We start from the raw sequence: 21,030 nt of genomic DNA, 5'->3' as shown, positions 1-21,030 counted from the left end.
CAGAGGGGTTTGCTCCATGACCTTATGCCTTCACTGGGGTGTATGTGAGCCACCTCTGGAACTGCATACCCCATTAAAGTCACATCCTACATAGCACTAGGCATCCTGCAGATGTGCAGATGCAGAGCTTTCCTGAATTCCTGTTCTGCTTGAGCACGTTCCCTGTGAAAGCAGGATCAGGCAGCTCTATGAAAGGATTCATCTTTTTGCTCAAGAAAGATTTTTTTTTTTTTCAAACTCCCTGGCCATCCCAGCTAAGTGTATGTTTGGTTTACAAAAATGCCAGTGCTCGGTGTCCTTCGCTGAGACATTCAGCCTTGCACACCCCTGTGGCACAGGGCAGGGTGCTGGTCAGGCAGTGTGAGTCTGCAGCACTGCCATCAGTTTGGGAGGTTCTAGCTGATGAGATCTAAGAGGTGAGGTTACCTGGCATTTGGCTTCTGAAGTCCTCAGGCATCTTTTGGAGGCTACAAGAAGGCTATTTGCTGCTCAGAGCTAATGTTTCTTTCTCTTGCTATGCTGTGTTGGCTACCTGGTCCTGAATTTCCATGGGGTTGCATCTTCAGGGAGGAGTTGCCCCTGGGCCACTCAGGGTTGGGAGTGCCCCAAGGAGGGGCTGGGAAGCTTGTGCACAGCCCAACACAGAGACACTCCAGCATGGATGGTTGTGATACAGCCAGCCCTGTCTATTTTAGTACAAAAGAAAGGAGCTTGTGATGGACCTGGTGCAGCCAAGTCCTTCCTCCTGCTTCTCAGACTCCTAAAGCATTGGGCATTGGGGCTCAAATTAGGGCAGCTTCTGAGATTGCTTCTGCAGGATGAGACCCCTGCTCAGAGACCAGGTGGCTCCTGAACATACTGGGTTTGGGCAGGCCTTGCGGGTCTCAGAGGCTTGGACCTCATGGGCATGCAGAGCCTTGAAGTATTTCCGACTTGCTTGGACACCCCTGTGACAGTCACATGGGATTGATGTCTAGCAGGGACTGGCCTGCTTTTCCATGCCCTATGGGGAAAAAACTGTCACCATGTCCATGTCTGGGCTGGATCAGGCTCAGCCATGCTCTGCAGGTCTGGCCCAGCCCAGCCCGTGGAGCAAGTCCAGCTTGCACTGCCGAGCCTGGCACCCCGGGACTGTGTGGGTGCCTTGACCATGCAGTCACTCCGTTTTTCCCCCTCCCAGCAATGTGCTTGAGCAACGTGCCTGTTGTCAGCACACCCGGCTGCTCACGGTGTGTGGAGGAGCCCTCCAGCTCCCACAGGGTCAGCCTCATGTATGGCTGGGATGAGGAGCAAGGGAGCTCTGTGGCTTTGTGGCCTTTGCTTTTGCTTCCTCTCTTAGTCTCCTTTCCCAGGATGGCATGGGACAAGCATGCCAAATCAGCTTCCTATCAGGTATGGGACAGTTGGCTCCCATCCAGTAGCTTAAAGGTAGCTGGAGAACCCAAGAAGGCTGAAATGCACAGGTTCAAAAACCCTCTGTGGTTTTCAGGAAAAACTCCACATGCAGAGTCAATAGTTGCAAGGTTTCTTTGGCTCTCAGGAGAGTTCTAACTTTGGACAAGGCTGTGAGTAAGGGATCTGATCTTGCTTTTTCACTACGTGCAGTAACAGAGTCAAGTTTCTGCTCTTTCACAGGGCAAAGGAAACTGAAACTCTTCCTTCGTGTGCTCTCGCCCAGCCTTCGGAAAAGTCAGACAGGAGCCAAGGCACCAGGCTGCAGTTTTCTTATGGTGCTTATAAGAGCAATTTTGCTAATAGTTTATGCTAAAACTAGTTTTTAGTTGGACTTTTAAAAATTAATGGAAGTGATTCACCCGCAGGTTCAATCCCAACATCTGTAATTGCCTGACTTGGTGTTCTGTCTGTAGCTTTTCTTGAGCTGTTTCCCTCCTTTGGAACGGGACACAGACCTCCCATGGTGTGTGGTGTGCAGGGATGTGGGGCTGATAAACGACCCACCTTCTGTTTCTGAGCCATCAGGAATAATTTTCACTCTGAAGGTGGCTGGGTACCACTGGTCCCCCACCTGCTCAGTCCTTTCTAACTCTGAGCTGTTTTAAACAGCAGTTTGCAGCAGCCAGTGTGGTTTGCAGGGCTGGGTGAGACTGTGGGGACCCTGACAGTGTCAGCTGCATTCCCTTATCACTGCAGTCAAGGGACATTCCCCAAAATCTTTGCAGGGACATCGCTCTTGGATTTACAGTGTGCTGTCACCAGGGTGGACACTACTTGCAGCAGAAAGTGGAAGGCCTCTTATTCCACTGTCAAAGGACAGCAGCTCTGCAGGATTCCTGCTGACCTTAGAGGATCCTGAGAGTTACCTGTCCACTGGGGTATTTCTCTGTGGGGAGGGAAATAGCACTGACAACTTGCTCCATGGCTTGACTGTGATCCTGCAGAGCCAGCCAGCCAAGTGACAGATTTGACTCATACTGGGGAAGAAAACCTTGGTGAGACCTCGGCGTACAGCAGGAAGGGATGGTGGTGATTCAGTGGGGGCTGCTTGTCACGTCAGTGTGGATTGGGTGACTCAGTGAGCTCCTGCTTCTGGAGAACCTGTCCTTTGAACGAGCTCTAAGGCAACAGTGTGACCAGTCGTGGTCAGAGAAGATCACATGCCGTGTGGTGGGGCTGGGAGGGTTTGTTATCTCCTCTTGGTATGTGTGACCTGCCTCGCCTTTGGCAGCAGCAGCCTGCAGAAGGCAGTCTTCATTGCTCGCCCGTGGCTGATGCATAATGTGTTGTTAAACACACCTTGTGCCTCTCCATCAGGAAAAAACACCAAACAAACAAAAAAAATTTGGTCAAAGGTATGCCCACTTTGGTATGTAACAACACAGCCCTTTCCACTGCGCTCGGACGGGCAGGACAGCAGCTGGCAGAGTGTCCTGCCAGCCCCGGGACCGGGCACAGCCCGAGCTCGGACCCGGCACTGCCGCCTGCCCGCGGGCTCTGCCCCGGGGGTTCTTAAATCGGTCCTGTTCTTATGTGGATTTTTTTTTTCCTGGTAATACTGCAAACGTGAGGTCATCCTCATCAAAGCAGGGTCTGTTTCTAGTTTTGAGACCTTTCATGGAGGAGCTGAACTCGGAGGAGCAGGAACGGGACCACGCTCTGCCTGGGGAAGCGTAATTCGAAATGAATGAAGGAGAAAAGAAAACACAGACCGTGAATAAGATTTTCCTTCTGGTGCGTTTGGGGATCCTTGCAGGGAAGTGCCCTCTTTGTCGCAGGAGTGGCCGGAGCTGGTTGCTCCAGCGTCGCTGCCTGCTGGGTTTCTCCCACGTTTGGATGCGGACCGGAGAAGCCCACAAGCTGTCACACGCAACGTCATCCGGGGGAGCCCCGAATTTCACGGTGCATTTCCTATTCCCAGCCGACGAAGACCAGGCAGCGTTATGACGCCTCGCAGGACCCATTCCGGCACCGGCCGGTGCCAGTCACGCCTCCGAGGTGCCCGCGCACCCCCGAGGGGGCTCCCGGGGAAGGGGCTTGGCGGGCGGCCACCCCCCCGCGCGGCGCTTTCCCTGCGCGGCTGCCTTGAAACACAAGATTTGCCCCCAGCCCCAGCCCCGGCCCGTGTGTCGTCACCCGCCGCCCGCCTCGCCCATTGGCTGCGCCGGCGCGGCTGCGGCGGCCCCGCGACGCGCGGGGCGGGCGGGCGCGCGGCGATTGGCGGCGCGGGGGGACGGGCCGCGCCCGGGGGGCGCTCGGCGGCGGCGGCGGCGGCGGGGGACGGGCGGGGCGGCGATGACCGACCGAGCTCCAGGTAACCCGGCCGGGCTGCACTGACCCGCTGCGGCTCCGGGGAACCCGGCCAGGCTGCACTGACCCACCGCGGCTCCCGGTAACCCGACCGGGCTGCAATGACCGACCGGGGCTCCCGGTAACCCGGCCGGGCTGCAGTGACCCACCGCGGCTCCCGATAACCCCGGCCGGGCCCTGCGGCCGCCGGCGGAGCGCGGTGCCCGTGGCCGCGGCTGCGGCGCCCCGTCTGTGCCGGCGATGGGTGGAGGATGCCGCGGGCAGGGCCGGGCTGCGCCGGTGCCGGGGTTGTCGCTGCGTCTCCGCGATGCCGCTGCCGTGAGTGACACCTGTGCTGCCGGGCGGCCGGCGGTGGCCGGAGACCCGTGTCCTGCGGGGAGGGCTCCCCGAGCCGCAGAGCCGCGGCCCGGGCTGAAGTTGTGTCAGCGCCGGCACCGGCCATGAACGCGGCCGCGGTGCGTGTGTTCCCCGTCTCCCAACAATGCCGCCTCTGGGCTGCGCTTCTGCAGAGGAGTGAGAAATTCTGGGCTATAAATAACTCCGCCTTTTCCTTTTTTTATTTTTTTTTTAATTTTTTTTTTTAATACTCGTTATTGACAACGCGCATCCGATTGACCCGTTCAGCAGCACCTGCCAAGTTTTTCTCGAAATCCGTTCAGGGAAGGGTGGTCTCTCCTTGTGCGTGCCTGGTGGTGCCTGATGCCACACTGGAGCCGGTCCCTGTGCTGGGTTGTCCCTTTGTCCCAGACTTTTACACCAGGCAGCCGAGGGAGTGCTCCGGCGTGATGTCTGGCTGCTCCAGGCTCCCCTCCTCCGGGAAGGGGGGATGCGCTCGGCACGAGTGGCACCTTGTTTTGGTCATTGAGGCAGTTTTCAGATCCAGTTTTCACCGGTGCCAGAAACGAGCCGTGCTTTAAATGCAGTGAGGTATTGAATGTGGAAGGCTGAGGAAATTCAGGCAGCAGAAGCCATGGCTTCAAAGTGAGCGGCAGCTGAAAGAGATGGTGGGCCCGGGATGGGAAGAGCGGGGCTGTTTCGGGACCTGCAGCCCCAAGGGGTGACGAGCGGCTGGATTTTGCCTCTCCCCGCGTGGCTCCGTTTGCGAGGTGGGCACAGTGCGTGCCAGCAGTGAACAGCCTGGGTGTCTGTGCTTGGCAGACGCTTCTAAAGGCTTTGTGTCTCTTTTGCCCCACCTGCCCGGGGCTGCGGGAGAGGGGAGCCTGCTTTTTGTTGTCCTCCTGGGCACGGTCCGGGATGCCGTTCAGCACAGAGAACCTGGAGGCCGGAGATGAGCGTGGGCTTTGCTGAGCCGCTCTCAGACATGAACCGCCTCGGAGCGGTGAGGAAGAGGAGGAGGAGGAGGAGGAGGACGGGCTGTCGGGAGGGCCGGAGCCAGGCTGTGCCTGCCAGCCCGAGGGGACAGGGAAGGGAGCGCTGCGGCTGGAGAGGTGATGACATGAGATCGTCTGCCCTGGCTCCTCTCGTGTGAATCCACCTTCTCCGTGGCTGTCAGACGGGGAGAAGGGGGCCCGGGCACATCTCCAGAGCTGCCCAGGAGGAGGACGCTCTGCCCAGGGAAGTGGGAAGTGGAAGTGGGGCACGTGGCTGCAGAGGAGCCTCAGGCTTCCAGTCACAGGTTACCCAGCGATGTGAGCAGAATACAGAGTAAATCAGGAGTCGGCTGTAGTGGGTTTCAGGCCTGGCACGTGGGCTGGTGGGTTGTTCAAGGCTGAGGAGTGAAGGCTGCCGTGACAGGTTATTTGCATGGAAGGGAAGGATTGCCCTGAGCCCGGGTTTTCTGCGGTGAGCACAGGCTGGTGAGGGAGAGCGGTGCTTGCGGCTGCATGGGTTGGAGCTGCATTCCTAGAGCGTGGAACTGGGCAGAGGAGCTTGTGGCCCGCATGGTGTGGGGGGCTGGGGGGTGCCTGACTTCATGGGTGAGGGGCTGCAGCTGCCTCTGGGCTGCAGAGGAGGTTGTGCTCTGAACTGAGAGCTGCATGGATGGCATTTCTTCACTGAGTGACTCTGGATAACTAAAAGTAAGTCTCAGTAGCTCCTGTGAGCCCTGAGCTCCTGTTACAGTATTAAGTTTCCGGCCTCATGGGCCACTGCTTGCAGCAGCAACAGTTTAGGAGGCAGCTGTGGCAGCAGTGCTGCAGGAGGCAATGTCCAGGGTGAGCTGCTTTGGCTGTCACAGGCCCTGGACTTGGGCCTGGTTCACCTCAGGGCTTCAGCACGAGCATGCTGGCTTTTTGTAGGGGCTGTCTGGTGGGGGCTTTGTACCCTCTAAACTAACAAGCCCAGTAGAACTGTGTAAGGGGGGGCCCACAGGAGAAAACTTTACCTTTCCAAGTAGACTGTTCCCTGGGCAATTTCTATGTAAGGATCTGACCAAAACTCAAAAAATGTGGAAGTTGGAGTCCAGATTGTCCTGTGTGTCCTGAGCCAGCTCACAAGGTCTGGAAAAACAAAACTGGGCACAAGAGATTGTCTTCCTCCAGTCTCTGTATTTCTTTGCAGCTTTTGTACATGCAGTTGCAGGGATAGGTGAGGCACATTCAGCTCTGCCACGTATTGTTGGCCATAACAAACCAAGCTCCTGTGTTAGCCTGGCAGCATTTGCTCCTAGAGGAGAGCTGGTTTGTGGGGATAGTCCCATTTCAGTTCCTGTTCCCTCTGCCTAAAGCCTTCTTCTCTTTTTCTTTTAATACTTTAATTGTGACTGTGGATCCAAGTGTTCCTGGAGCTGCCAGTGTTCTGGGATCAAAACCAGCTGGGAAGCTGAAGGTCTTTCAGATCTGCCTTCAACTCCTCCTTAATTTTAGCCATGTCTGCACAGAACTGGTCACAGGGGGGATGTTGCCAGATTTGGCTTCCACTGCTGCTCTGGTTGGACACCCTGTGACTTTGGGACATTAACAGTGCTGTCAGTTTGTGCCTTGCTGGTTTGAGTACTGATTTCTGTTCCTTGCTGTGCTACACAGTGGGCAGGCGAGAGCCCAGTGTGATCTTCCTCTTTCATTACTATCCTTAGCTCATGCCAAAGGTGCTCGAAGCTTTTCTCCCAGGAACTTAATGGGGAGGGCAGCAGTAGGAGGGGGAAGGAGGAACATGAATTAACTTACACCTGCAGAAATAAACCTTTTCACTTGCCAGTGCTATTTTGTGTTTAGCTAGCATTTTCTCCCTGCAGCTCTATTTTGCTTTTTACCTTTCAGACACAAACAGTTGAACTTGTGTATCTTCTCCTTCTTTTATGTTGGCTTTGATTTGCCTGTTACTTGAAGAATGGCATTAGGCCAAGTGGTAATTGGTAGGTTTCACTGGGCCCAGGTCAGCACAGGTAGAGACGCTGATGTGAACCTCTTATCTCAGACCTGCTGTCGCTGCTGTGTTTTCTGCTCCTAGGAGCAATTCTGTAGTGGAAAAATATGACACAAGTATCTGTGGTTTGCTAGTGGTCAGGCTCAGTGCATGGAGTTTTGGAGATCTTTTCCAGGTGAATATCAACAGCTGTGGCTTGTGTGCAGCGAACAGCAAGTGTAGCACTGTGCTTTGTTGGGGACAGCCCAGGGACCCTTCATTTTGCATGTTCAGTTGCACAGCTGCAGCTCAGCTCTGGCAGTGCCCTGTTTATGAGTTGGCTTCTTGGGTTTCCTGAGACAGGGAATTGGGCTGCAAGGTGGCACTCACCATCTCAACCAAGTGGTGTGGGACATGGCAGGTGGGTACACCTTGCTCTGGACAAGCAGTGTGGGCATCCACCCAGTCAGACCAGGAAGCCTTTGTGTGATCTTGTTGATACAGTCTCATGTCCCCAGGTTTTGGAGCTCTTGACCCAGGAAGCTCTGTATGGGGGACAGGCAAGCCTACAAGCGTTCCAGGTCTTTGGCTTCTGGGCTGGGAGGATCTTTGTGTCAGCATGTGCCACCAGCCCTACCTGCAAGTCTGATTCAGAGCAATGGGCTAAGTGCACCTCTGGGTGCTGGGATGTCCAGCGTCATATCGTCCCTTCTAGAGGCAGACTTGGAAATCATGTCCCTCTTAAACAGGGGCATGTCCTGCTCAGTTGGGAAACCTCTGCTGTGAATGTTGCTTTGTTTTGGTCTAAAGACTTACCAGCATGACTGTGTGCATTAAGTATTTAGGGGTAAAATAGTGTTGTTATATATTCAGTGTGCTTATTTACCAATGTTATTTCTTGTTTTCAGTTGCTTATCTAATAGTGTATGGGCAGATGCAGCTGACTCTTGACTGATGCAGAGCAAAGCATATCTCTGCCTTGGAATCTTTGCTGCCAGTTCCACAGTGTGATTAGTTTTCAGTGCCTGCATGTGACAGGGCTGGCTTTGGGGCTCAGTGTGGTACAGGTGGGGGACACTCTGATATAGCACCATGTAAGGCTTGTAAAGATGAGGAAGGGCGCAGTTAAGGTTGGATACACATCCTTTACTCTTCTCTGGTCATGTGTACTCTTTTATTGTCATCAGAAGCAAATTAAGGCAGTTTGGACCCCAAAACATGTTCAGGGAATCTTTGGAAAAGTTTTACATGTTTCTTTGCTATCCTGAGGGCAAAAGTGTCCTTTCTCTGGGAAATGGAAGCAAAGATTTGGATGTGACCCCTTGACTTCTGAAATGATACCTCGCACATGGACCAGTGAGAGCTGTGCTGGGGTCCAGCTTGGCTTTGCCACAAGTCAGGGTACTGCAGTGTCATTTTTGTCCAGCTGTAGATCCCCTTAAGTCTGGAACAAGGTGCTACTTTGACATTGCAGTACAGCACAGACTCCAGAGCTGGACCATTCTCATTTCCCTTCTAATCTTCAAGTGTTGAAAATGCTCTGGCACCTTAGCAGGCTCAGCACTGCTCTGCAGGGTGAGCAGTGTTACCGTGTTACCTGGCTGTGCTCGTTTCTCCAGACGGTGCTGTTGAAGGGGCAGCAGCTCTGTGGCCTCCCCAGACCCTGTCCATTTGCTGGCATCAAAAAATTGCTGTTTGCTTTATTTGGAAAGGGCACTGGAAAGTACTTCTGTGTGTCTCTCAAGGGGAGTGAAAGGCCTAATGTTTTCCATTTTCTGTCTCCTCCTTCTCTATTCCCTATTGTGAAGGAGAAAATCCTCCAGATCAGAAATTTTCCAGGTGCTTCCCTGCAGAGAGTCTTGATTCAACCTGCAGTGCCCAGATGCCAGCTCGTATTTATCAGGTGCACCCAGCCACTCCCCAGATGAAACACAGGGCTGCTGGTGCATGGTAAACCTGAGAGGGGAGAATGGAAGGCACACAATTAAAACCCTGGGCATTTGCTAAAACTGTTTTTAATGTCTCCTGCCCTCACAGGCAGAAGATTGTGGACTTGGATTTGGGATGCTCTTGAAGTGTCACCAGAAAAGCTGTCAAATATGTGCATGCAGAAATGGAGGCTTGGAAAATGCTTTTAATTGTGATTCTGCTCTGCACAACACAGATTGTCATGCTTTGAGCTCAGGTTTGTTTGTATCAGGGACAGACATTGATACCACAGCTCCTATTGGTGCATGAATATTTCAACGACTGAAACGATGCCTGCCTGCTCCAGAAAAGAGCTGCTTACATCCTCCTTTGATCTTTTTAGCAGGCCTAGCCAGCTCAGGTTGGCATCCCGGTTATTTATTTCCTACAGATATGGTCTACATTAGCTGTGCTGTGCTATGACTCTCCTCTCTTCGTTCCAGAGACTTTGGAAATTCAAGTTGGGAAGAAGTAAGATTTTTAACAAGGAAAAAGACTAAAGCAGACAGATTTGCTCCCTGGTTTGTTTCTTTTTGAGGAGGCTCCTTGCACTTCATAGGATGCATGGAACAGAAAGAGGTAGGGTAATATTTGGAAGTATTTAGAGTGGCAGTCTGTGGGGACAGTCTTCCCTTTCATTTCTGCCCCACATCCTGTCCCACACCTTCTGTCCATGCTCTTGTTCCCTCTCACTAGGGGAATGCAGAATCCTTTCTAGTGGCATTAGTGAATAATGTTAAGCACTTCAGAAGGAGTAATCTGGGAGTGGAGTCTTATTCTTTACTGCAGGATATTGACAGTTCACACACAGAGGTTGTGTCCTGGACCCTTTTTGAAAGCTGCAGTCCTATTGAAATGCTGGAACTACTGCTACCTTTGTGGGTTTTGGAAGTAAATTGTCCACAAAACATCTAAGACCTGTAATGCAGACAGTGAGAGCTTTTGAGCAATGTGTTCTTCAGGGCATGGTCGATCTTCTCCCATGGTCTGCACTCTGGACATGCAAGGGTGAATGCCAGGCTTCTTCGTGGAATAAGGAAAAGCAATAGGAATATGGATATGAGGTAGTTTTCCAGTTCTAAGTCCTTGATGTGCCAAGATCTCTGCCCTCTCACTTTTTAGTGAGCAACAGCACGTGAATGAAGTTTCCAGGCCTGCACATGACAGGTCTGTTACCAGATTCTTGAGTACTTTTTGAGCTGTATTTCATGGTGGTTGCATTGCTGATCCCAGCAGAATGGCAGAGCTTGGCCTCATGGGTACAGCTATACAGGTGTGATTCTCTGCTTGAGGACTGAATCTATTGCAGTGGTTTTCCCAAGTGTAATTGCTTGTGTACTGGAACAGAAATTACCCATAGCTGTGTGTGTACCCCAGGAGCAGTCTGGTAAACATAGTGTAAAAGTCAACCCATAATAGGACTTACTTTTGGGCAAGGAGAGGTAAAAATTGTGCTCTTGCATATTCCAAACAGCCTCTAAAGTATAAGTTCTCATTAGACTGTTGGCTTTTGTTGGTGGGATCATTGCAGAAGATGCCTTGCACTGGTCTGCCCTGCAGTGTTGGTGAGGCATTGTGCTGTGATCCATGGAGCTGGCCATGTCTGACCAGCCATGCCCTCAGCCATGGAAAAGGCAGCTCAGGCTCTCTCCTGCTGTGCTCGCTGGAATTTTGAATGTTGGTGCCAGAAGGCAGTGAGCAGTAGGTGCATGTTTCAAACATCTTTTCTGCACTCTGAGGATCTCAAAGCATATTTTCTGTGAAAACTGTTTTAAAGATTTACAATAAATGGCTTAAGGTCAGGCCTGGAAAAAAACAAGAGATGTGTTAAGGCAGGGCCTGACTGCTCCAGGGGAGGCTGGATGCCAGGTTGACTCCTGTCAAACACGCTGGAAACAAAAGGATGAAGTCAGATGCCCAAGGTCATCGGTAGGGTGCTGTCATAGCGATGGAAGACAGCAGTTAGAAGCAAACATGATTGAATTTTTGTGTCCTGAACTCGCTGTGGGGAATAGGGGTGTTGGTGTGGCTGAGGACACTGAAAACCTAGGCTAGATGGTGCCTGAGTGGGTGCATTTCAACTAATGAGGACAATTTACGGTGAAACGTTACTTGCTGTGTCCTTTTCCAAAGCAGACCTGTGGTTCTTCCATCCAGCAGTGCCAGGGAGAGAAGAGCACTGGCACCCCGAGGCCACAAGGCTCATTTGAAACACACAAGCTGAAGGAGGGACATGTTGGATGGCAAATTGCTATTTGTGATATGTTAGGTGTTAAATGCATTGGAACAGGGAGCTTGTTAAAGGGTCTGGATTTAGGATGTGCTTGTGCTTAGCAGAAATGTTCTGTTCTGTGAGTGTTCTGAGCAAAGAGACAAGGCCCCCCACCCCCTGCTCAGGCTGGTTGCCAAGTGAGTGTTGTCAGGTAGCCATGCTACACAGGTGGCCACGGGATTTGCAATGGGAGATGTAGGGATCCCAGTGGACTGGGGATTTAGGGGTGTTTTAGGCACTTTGCATTGGATTTCGCTTGTGAGTGTTTGGGAGGGGTGTCCTTGTACGCGTATATATCATATGCAAATATATTTTGAGTTGTTGTGTGTTTCGTCTGAATTTAGAAAAGGAGTGATTTGGATAAAGAATTCTCCAGGAAATGCTGCTTTTGCAAGTACAGGCCTCTTGACTGTGATTTGGGGGGGAGGAGGGAGTGGGAATGAGGGGGAGGTTCACTGAGGTTTTCTTCTTTTCTTGTAGCGTTTTGGGAAAACTCCAGCCAAGGCCCACATACAGTCGGATGAATCAGCCTACTTTTGCCATAAGTAATTGGCAGTTCTAGCTGCAATGCAGTTTTGATGTATGGCTAATACACTTTTCCTTGGTTTAATTGAGAAGAAACACTGCAGTAAACGCAGGATGTTGAGTTAGGCTTTGTATGGAGACTTTGAGCTAGTAGAGAGATATTGTAGGCTGCTTCTTGAGAGGTTGGAATTTGCTGCAAATTATATTCCATACTCTAGTCTGAAGGCTGTCATTGCTGTTCATCTACTATAGAAAATACATTTCCTGTCTCATACACGTGTAGAGAGCACTGTAAGTTGGCACATGGCACTGTTCCTCAGTGCAGGGTTTCCTTGGAAGAGTCTGATTTTGTAACAACTTAACAAAATATTCATGTTCTTAGAAGAGTGACTGTTCCTGTGCTGACAAATAAAGCATTTTGGCCTTCTCATATTCCTGTAACAAAATGCAATTCTCTTGTTTTCCAAAGCATCTGGTGCCAATTCAGACTCAGAGGTTTCAGTGTCTGCTGCAGGATTTCCACTGGGCTCGGAAAACTTACCAGACAAGCTCAGCATTCACCACTGGAAGTATCTGGAGTAACTGGAGGGCTTTCTTGTCCTGGAAACAGGACATGTAGCAGTTGCCCTTGGCGGGCTAAGACTTGCCAAATGCCTTTTATTTCCTGTTGGAAGCCTATTTTACATGGAAGGACTCTATTACTTTCACCACTGTAGTGTCTGTTGGTAAATATTTGCTTTAATAACATACGCTTCACTTTAGCAGAATAACAACAGTGCAGAGAAATAAGTGTGCTGTACTGGGGCAGTAGCATCAGTGTTCTTTTACAGTGTTTTCGGTGGTAAATACCATACCTGTTATTTTCATAGCATTTTAAAATTCATTAGAAACAAGTCCCTTTGAGGAACCTGTAGTCACAAATGTGATTAACTCAGCCTTGGAGTTTTAGTCATGGTCAAAGATGCCCTAAATGTTGTCTAAACAGAGAGAACAAGCCTGACCTCAATTTATTCTTTCATGGGATTGCTTCGTATATGGGCATCATGTGGCCTTCCTCCCTCCACTTGTTCTGGGGGAGGGAAACAGGCAATAAAAATACAAATAAAGTCTTCACAGGGGGCAAATGAAACAGTTGGCTGTGTAGTAGTTTGCACCTGAAGTGAAACACAAAAGTGGCTGATTTTGCCCTGTACTTTTTAGAGTACAGAGGGGACTCTTGGATGTTTGAAGATGCAAACACATAGAAAGTGGAATGGTATCTCCTTTCCCTGCATTCTTAGCTGAGCAATACTCCTGCTTGCTTGGTTCAGTGTGTTATGTGTGTCTGGAGAGGGATTATACCCAGGCCAGTTGGGCTGAAGTTTGGTCTTTCTCCAGTTCACTGGACAAGTGTTTTACATCGTCTTCAGCATAACTTTAAATGGACATTATTTTACCCTGTTCTGGAAAGGAGCTGGTATTTCTACAACTCATGCTGTCGTGTAAGTAACCTTTTTCTTTTCTGAACAAGGTCATTACATCATGATGCAGTAATCCTCTGCCTGTGGGATAAACCATCCTCTCTCTGTGTCTCTGTCTGCTGCTCTTATCTGTGTTTGTTCTTTCTAAAGTGTGCACAGTGGGGAGGAGACATAAGGGGTGAGAAAAAGTTTTGATTCCGGCCTGTTAAACTATGTTTAGAGAGAATAATGCATGGGTTGTGAGATGCAAAGGGCTGTTGTCTCTCAGAGCTATTGCTTTGATACTGTATCCACAAAGAGAAGCTCCATAGTCTTAAGTCAGAAGAGCCTGAGGATGAAATTACACCTTTGCCAGGCTATGACAGGTTAAACTTCATGGAGATGCAGGTAGCAAATTATCCACAGACTGAATTGCAAAGGAGGGCTTTAAAATGGGCTTTAAACTCTGCTGGGGAGATTAAGTGGATAAAAATAGTTAGTTCTTGTGTCCCTCATTTTGTCTGTAGTGCTGAAAGCAATCTAAGAAGGAAGGAGGGACAATGTTGTTGTCTTGGTCTCAGCCCAGAGGAACCTGAGGGATGGAGCCACTGCCGGTGGAACGGGAAGCCTGGGAGCTGCCAACAGGCCCCAGCCTTCTTCCTGCCTGTCCCATTCCCTGGCCATTGGACTAAGCTGCCTCCCTGCCTACTGCAGTTTCTAAGTTGTCTTGGATGTGTCTGTGTACTTTTTCCTAAGTCAGTTTAGACCACAGTGTATCATTCATGCCTACCCTAGGGTGTGCCCAGTGGAGTGTGGTTCATAACTATTTTTGATTCATTTACAAAGGGGGTAGGTGACGTGGTTGCCTAGACAGCAGGGACTGGACTTGGTGACCCAGTGGGTCTCTCCCAGTCCTGTGTTCCTATGTAACCTGAGGTGATGACATCTAAGCTGCATCAAGATGCCAGTGATGTAATTTCAGACTGTCTGGCCTGAGCGCCAGCCCAGGCAGGGAGGCTGCACATGTGTAAGATGGGATGAAGCAGAAGAGAGGCAGGGCTTGATTCAAAATGAAACCAGTTAACTGAGCAGAGTACAGTAGATGGATTAGTTGTTAATTCCATCTTTCACCTGCTCTGAGAGGAAATAGCCTATACTTATTTCACTGTGCAGCTCCAAGGTCTGTTGCAGATTAAGACAAATAACTAAGTTGAGTCATCAGGTTGTAGTGTCTCAACAAACTACTTAAAAAGATGTCAGGTTCTCACTGTGGGTGGATGTTAAAGTAGCACAGCTATCAGAGAAACGCATCTAGAATCACATGAAGACTTCGCTGTGTCATGCAGTGGTGGAGCACACGTCCTCCAAGCTGAAGTGATAGACGCCTGTAGCTGTCAGCAGGACAGGATGATGATGGACACCTTGCAGGGCGTGGGCACATCTACACTCACATGCCTTTACAGCTCTCAGAGCAGACACGTGCATAGAGTTGTTTGGAGTGCAGGCAGAGGAGCTCAGATCGGGCTGTGCCCATGTGGAGACTTGGCTGTGGCTGAGCAGTCCCAATTCCAGTCAAAAGGGACACAGTAACAGTCACTATATCCTCATGATAATATTTCTATGGTTTGTACTTGTCCCTAATTTATTAAATCCCCAAATCCAAGGGTCATTTTACGGAGATTACATGGCTGATAGCATTTTCACCCATGTTTCAGCTGTGCTGCCACTGTTGATGCAAACAGGCTCTATGTAGTTTGGTCCAATGTCAGTGTTTTAATGGAGGAGGGGAGATTATTAATTAGATTAATTGATTATGGTCTTATATCATTATCTGTTACTAGAAAACTTTTAGCAAATGAGTTTGTACTACATTTGCGTTATTGGTTTGCTTCTGTTGAATTCAGAACTTCTGTTGAGTGCAGGGTTTCAGTGCAGTGCAGATCAGAATCTTTGGACTCAAATTCCAAGGGGATGACCATGTTGTAGGAAAACCATGTTCACAGCAGAAATTCCCAGCTGTATTGTTGTGATAGCTTTGACTTTTCTGCCAGGCTAAATTTCAGAGCAACATTGATTTTTATTTCTTCATGCAACTTGTGATTTGCTGAGTTACAGCTGACAGCAGCATTCCCCCATCCTTAGGGTCATTCTGCATATGTGTGTGTGTTTGAAAGCTGCAGAATCACATCTTACAGAGAAAGTCCTCTAAACATGCTTAGCCAAGTGTAATACCTTTCCTTTTCCACCTAGTTTTCAAGGCAAATATTACAAAAACAACTTTCAGTGCTTTGATGTGGGCTCCTAATTTTCTCATTGATGCTATTAATATTGCATGCCCAGTTGCTCCGTGGTGGGTGTCAGCGCTGTGTAACAGCAGCCATCTGTGAGAAAGGAGCTGCTTCCTGGCGTGGAGTAAAATTTAGGCCAGCTGTGGATGCTGGAACCACATCTTAGAGACTGTCCCTCTGGGCTCTCCTTCCCTGTGCTTTGCCTGAGACTCGGCACAGAGCAGAATTTCTGGTACCCAGGATCCCACAGCCTGGGGAGCTGCATTTCTGTATTAATGTCTGAGCTTCACACTGAAGGCAGAATTATTGCCACACTGGGCTTGTGCTGGTGTCATTCCAGAAAGCTGGTTCCCCTCAACTCAGGGACTCACCCGTGCTCTTGTTCAGTTTGAGCAATACTTAAAACTTGATGTGTCACCCCGCACCTGTTCAGCACAAGTGGTATTTTATGGGTCTAGTAAAACAAGTGAAAATGTAATTGCAGCTCTGGCCTGATACTTTATGGGAAGACAGTTTTTCTGTATTTTTTCCTGTGATGTTTGGAAAAATCTTACCACTCTCTCCTTTAGCTTTAATTTCTAGACATATAAACAGGATAGAATTGAAAGAGCAGGGGAAAACAAACTTCAAGCAGCATCCTAGGTAAGTCTTAGATATAGAGGATGTGTGTCTTGCCTCATCTTGAATTGTTTTGCAGTCAGGCTTCTGGGACCTTAATGGATTTTCAAACCTGTGTCAGGCCTCAGTGGTCGGGTTGCTGTCAGCAAAAAGTGATCTGTCACTACTGTTCCCTTAGTCTGAGTTAACTATCTGGGCGCTTAATGAAACACCTGCTGGCCTAGAGGCCAGTCCTTATGAAAAATAATGGCTTTTGGCCAAGTTCTGCCTCCAATTATATGGCCTGATTTCAAGTTCTCATTTAATTTACAGAAATGAGGTTTATAAAATAGCTGTGTTTAATAACACATTGATCCTCATGTTCGTATGGCACCTAAAGAGCATTTGCAATTGGAACATGGTCTGAAGATTTCTGTTGTTCTCCAGCACATGTTCATTCTTTCTGTAACTCCCTTCAAAGTCCTTTGCCTCTCACAAGATTTCCTTTCTCAGGAGGTCTTGGGACAGGAATTTTGTGCATGGCTGCAGATGTAGGTCCAGTCACTCAGAAAAGAGCTTGTACCCTGGAGGTGCTTCCTTATAGACAGGAAAGAATACGTGGTTCTGCACTCCATGTGGCCTTTGGTGGAATGGAAACTTTTTTCTATGAGGGCAAACAAACCTTCTGCAAAGACTTGGGAAGTGATTCATCTCCATTTACACAGTCTGCAGTATCAGCTTGTGAGACTAGGATCATATGTTGCACCTTATTATATAATGTTCCTGAATGTAAATCAGATCAAGACACTCTTACAGTTTGCAGCAGCCAAAGTTATATTAGTGCTGATGATAATTGCTAGAAGAGTATAATGGTCTACCCAGATAATCATGGCTGAGTTCCATCAGTAACATGGGACACTCACCTTCTGATAAAGGGCCCAGCTTTCAACTGTTGTGAGACTATTGAGCTTAGAATGGTACAAACCCAGAAAACTGGCACAGAATCTGCCTTGGTGGCTGGTCACATACTGGCCACATGGAAATTTTTTGTGGGATCAGAAGACAGATCAGAAGGGGGTTTATGATGTTTTTTCCTCAGACTTCTCTGTCATAGAAATCGGTGGAACTAGTCAAAGGGCAACTTTCCTCTTCAGCTCACAAGTCATCAAAGATGTGTATTATTTGATATGAATCCTCTTTCATACTTAAAGGAGTGCAGTCCCAGATCCTTAAGCAGGTCCCAGTTTTTCCATTGCAAATACCAGAACCACTGTTTAACCCGTGCTGTGGTGATGTCAGAGATCAGGACCCGAATGATCTGTGGAACCACCAGGAACTGTCTCAGTCATATAGAATCACAAAATTGTTTGGTTGGAAGGGACCTTAAAGACCATCTAATTCCAACCTCCTGCCGTGGACAAGGACACCTCTCACTAGACCAGGTTGCTCAGAGCTCCATCCGACCTGGCCTTGAATACTTCCAGGGATGAGGCATCCACAGCTTCTCTGAGTGACCTGTTAAAAATATGGAATACTTCACAAGTTTAGGTGGGTTCTTGATACTGAAGATGTTAAACTTGGCCAGGCCCCGAGGGTAATGTGCGGGTGTGTGTGCTCAGTAAGCCTAAGAAACTCCTGCTTGGCAGATGAATAGAACTGCTTGCTCTCCACATGGATGGTGAGGCACGTGCAGCCGGAGCTGGATTCCCATGGGAGCTGAGCACTGCCTTCCGTGTGCACCCAAAATGGGCAGTAATTTCTCTGGTGCATTACTGAATCCCATCATATTCTTTGAAAGCAAATGAAAGAGGTTTTGGTCATAGTTGGCAAGAAGTTTACGGATAGGATATTCAACACAGGAATTTGGTTCAGGGAAGTCCACGTATGGATTCAGGTGGAGGCCTTGCATGAGGAGCAAATGAGCTGTGCAGTGAGGTCTGGCAGTGTTTTCTGATCTTGTTGTCAAATACAACAAGAGGTGATGGCTTGGAATAGAATTAAGTATTTCTAGGAGAAGCACAAAATGTGTTCTAATTTCAAGGTGTGCCTTAATGCCACATCTTAGATTTTCCTTGATAGCATTTCTAACCAGCAGGCCCTTATCCATTCTCTACCGGTATTAGTTGCAGCTTAATGACACATAATTAGATTGGTTCTTTATCACTCAACTTGCCAAGTCGTTTATCTCTTGAAAGACAGGATGGAGAGGAGAATTTATTGCCTCATTGTCTCTTGATGTTCTGCCGCAAAGGCACATTTTGCCAAAGCCTTTGGGAAGGTGCATTATCAGGAATTGCAGGCGATTGCACACCTAGAAATGGAGGTGTTGCACACTGCCTGCACTGATAATCTGCCCGAGTCCTTTTAATGTCACATTACCCTACATCCACAGGGTTTGGTAAAAAGGAGATTAGTGAGAAAGCTGGATGAGAAACACTTAATTTCTGCTGTGTGCACATACATACACATAAATTGGATTTTTGACAGCTGTTGCCAGCAAGTAGTTAAAGCAGATTTTTTACTGAGGGTAGTTGTGTAAAGAGTAGAGGTGTGTAATTCCTGGGGCACCAAAACAACTGCATGTCCTTGTAAAACATCCCTCTCCAGCTACAAGAGGAGGCTCTCTTGTAGCCCCCTTTAGCTACTAGAAAGAAGTTCTGGGCTTGTCAGAAAAATGGCAGCAACCTGACTTTAATTTAGAAATCCTCTGCTTTGAGTGGTGTAGACACCTAGTGTAAACGTGCTTGTGCAAATTCCAGCCTTAGCTTTGATCCATTTTGTGCAATTGGATTGTCAAATTAAGTTATATTGACTGCTGAAAGAGTTAGGCCAACTTTAGATGTGTTGACATTACAGTTTAGATTTTAATAAGTAGTTTTCTAAGGAGGCACTTGACCAGTGTTTTCTGTGTTGACAGTTTGGGGGAAGGAGCTGAAGGGAAGGTGATGAATTCCAGTAGATCCAAGTCCTGGTGGTCCTCTTCTCCACTCTGGTGAGAGTTACTGTCCGTAGTGCCAAGCTGGAAGGATGTCTGCCTCAGCCTTTGTCACTGCGAGGTTGGAAAGTTATCCCAAACCCCTTTGGTGGCACTTTAGGCTAAGTCAGCAGATGCTACATAGAAATGGTTTAGTAGAGACACATCTTCCTCTCTGCCAGCATCTCTGGGTGAACAGTAGCTTTTGGCAGAAGGGCTTCTTCAAATAGTCTCCTGGGGCACAGCGATGTCACAGCTGCCTTTGCATATTAGGAGTGTGTGGCCCTGTGCCCATCTCCAGAGCTCTCTTAAAAAGTTCTAGGCCAAGATCATCAATCACTTGTTATAACTCACATGTTGTGTTTGGAAGAAATGATTTGTGTAGAATCCAGCATCACAGATTCATAGGAAGGATAGATCCAAGTTACCTATGGCTTATGTGTCAGAAAGCCATGATAATACTGGAAAATAACAGCAATCTCTCACCTTCTACCTTTTGTAAGCACTCACCAGCCATTAATTAATTAATAATCCGCACAGAATCCCTAGGAGTTGGCCAGCAGGCTGGTTCTGTGTTGGAGGGAGGTTGAGTGGAGATTCTGACATGCTTAGATTCTCGTCTCGTGATACCCTGGTCACTGTGTGTACACAGCACCACTTCCAGGTAAGTGGAACATGAGCTCTCCCTCTTGTAGGGCCAGGTAGGAAGTGGTTTTCTTTTCTATATCTCCCTGGCACTAAGATCTTTTAAAGCTTTTTAGAAAAGAGTGGGAGTGGAAGAAATGCTATTAAGTTTTCACAGAGGAATGGAAAAACTGTGCTGAGGAATCTGGATCCCCTGCCTGCAAGGCTGGTGCCTGCATTCAGCCCAGGTTTCCCACTCCTGTTAGCAGCCCAAAGCCTGCACTTTCTTCAGATGCTCTCTGAGGAAACAGAAATGCTCTTCCCTCTCTTTCTTGTCATCCTTGTGATGAAGCCTTCCATAACAGTGGCATATTCCCATGAAAAGATTCTCTTTCAAGCCACTGACATGTAACTTGCTGAAAAATTCATGCCCAGCTCCAATCAGAGACCTTGGCTTTCCCAGGAGCTTGGCCTGTGCCTGTCAGATTGCAACATGCCTGCAGGGAGGCAGGATCTGAAGTACAGGATCAGTCCCAAGTGACCCGGGATTTGTTACAGAGTAATTGTAGCCACTGAGAAATGAGAGAATTGAGGCACATTGTGATTATGCAATCGGCCAGAGTCCCCTTGATAAGTCAGTTACAGAGCAGAAGAGAACATCAAATTCCTGTAATTTCTTCCTGTGCTCCTGCACAGGGAGGTGAGACGGGAAAAGTCCTTCTCATTGTTGGATTTGATTTGGACATTGAAGGCTGTATTTTTAAAAGGCCTCAGCTCTCACTGAGAAATTATGGGGATGTCAAGAGTAATTAATTTTTGGAAAGAAATCAGCCACTAAGTGATGTAGCAGAAGGGGATCAGGGGCTGCAGACATGCAGAGGGGATATGGGCAATGCATGTAGAGTATTCAGTGAGGAGTGGGATCGGGTACACCTGCCCCCTAGAGCTGCAGGCGAGTGTTTGAATGTCAGAATGTGAAGGTGAACATAGCAGAGGGTGTGCACCTTTCCAAGGGCAAGGCAGGTGTGTGGTACATAAGAGTTAATGCTGCAGATACGTGATAGCTCAAGATAGAGGGATGATGACGTGAACTTTCCACAGACCTGTATCTGCACTGGGCTGTTCTGGATGGTAGAGACCTAGCAAGTGCAGCAGTACACTAGGGTAAAAATGATTTTGCTGTCACTGTTTCCAGCTGACAGTGATTGCTGTTCCCTGGAGTACCGGAGATGCTTTGTACAATTTAATTCAGAATATAGATTTGATATATTAGAT

At 48.7% G+C, this 21,030-nt stretch overlaps 1 protein-coding gene across 5 annotated transcripts in view; it reads left to right on the top strand.

The window, feature by feature from the left end:
* Positions 1-21,030, top strand: part of PAK3 (p21 (RAC1) activated kinase 3) — a 174,615-nt gene that overhangs the window by 104,034 nt on the left and 49,551 nt on the right. The window contains exon 1 of one of the 5 annotated variants that reach the window (XM_064669795.1): positions 3,684-3,769. The exons of 3 other annotated variants lie outside the window; for them this stretch is intronic. The gene's annotated coding sequence lies outside the window, so the exon portion shown is untranslated. Of the gene's footprint in view, positions 1-3,683; positions 3,770-3,997; positions 4,084-21,030 lie in introns of those variants that run through there. One more of the 5 variants, XM_064669797.1, reaches the window with a different exon arrangement.

Source organism: Pseudopipra pipra, chromosome 13, assembly GCF_036250125.1.
Source record: "Pseudopipra pipra isolate bDixPip1 chromosome 13, bDixPip1.hap1, whole genome shotgun sequence".
NCBI lineage: Eukaryota > Metazoa > Chordata > Aves > Passeriformes > Pipridae > Pseudopipra > Pseudopipra pipra.
The sequence above is the reverse complement of the archived record's forward strand: the minus strand, read 5'-3'. Positions and strand labels throughout refer to the sequence as shown.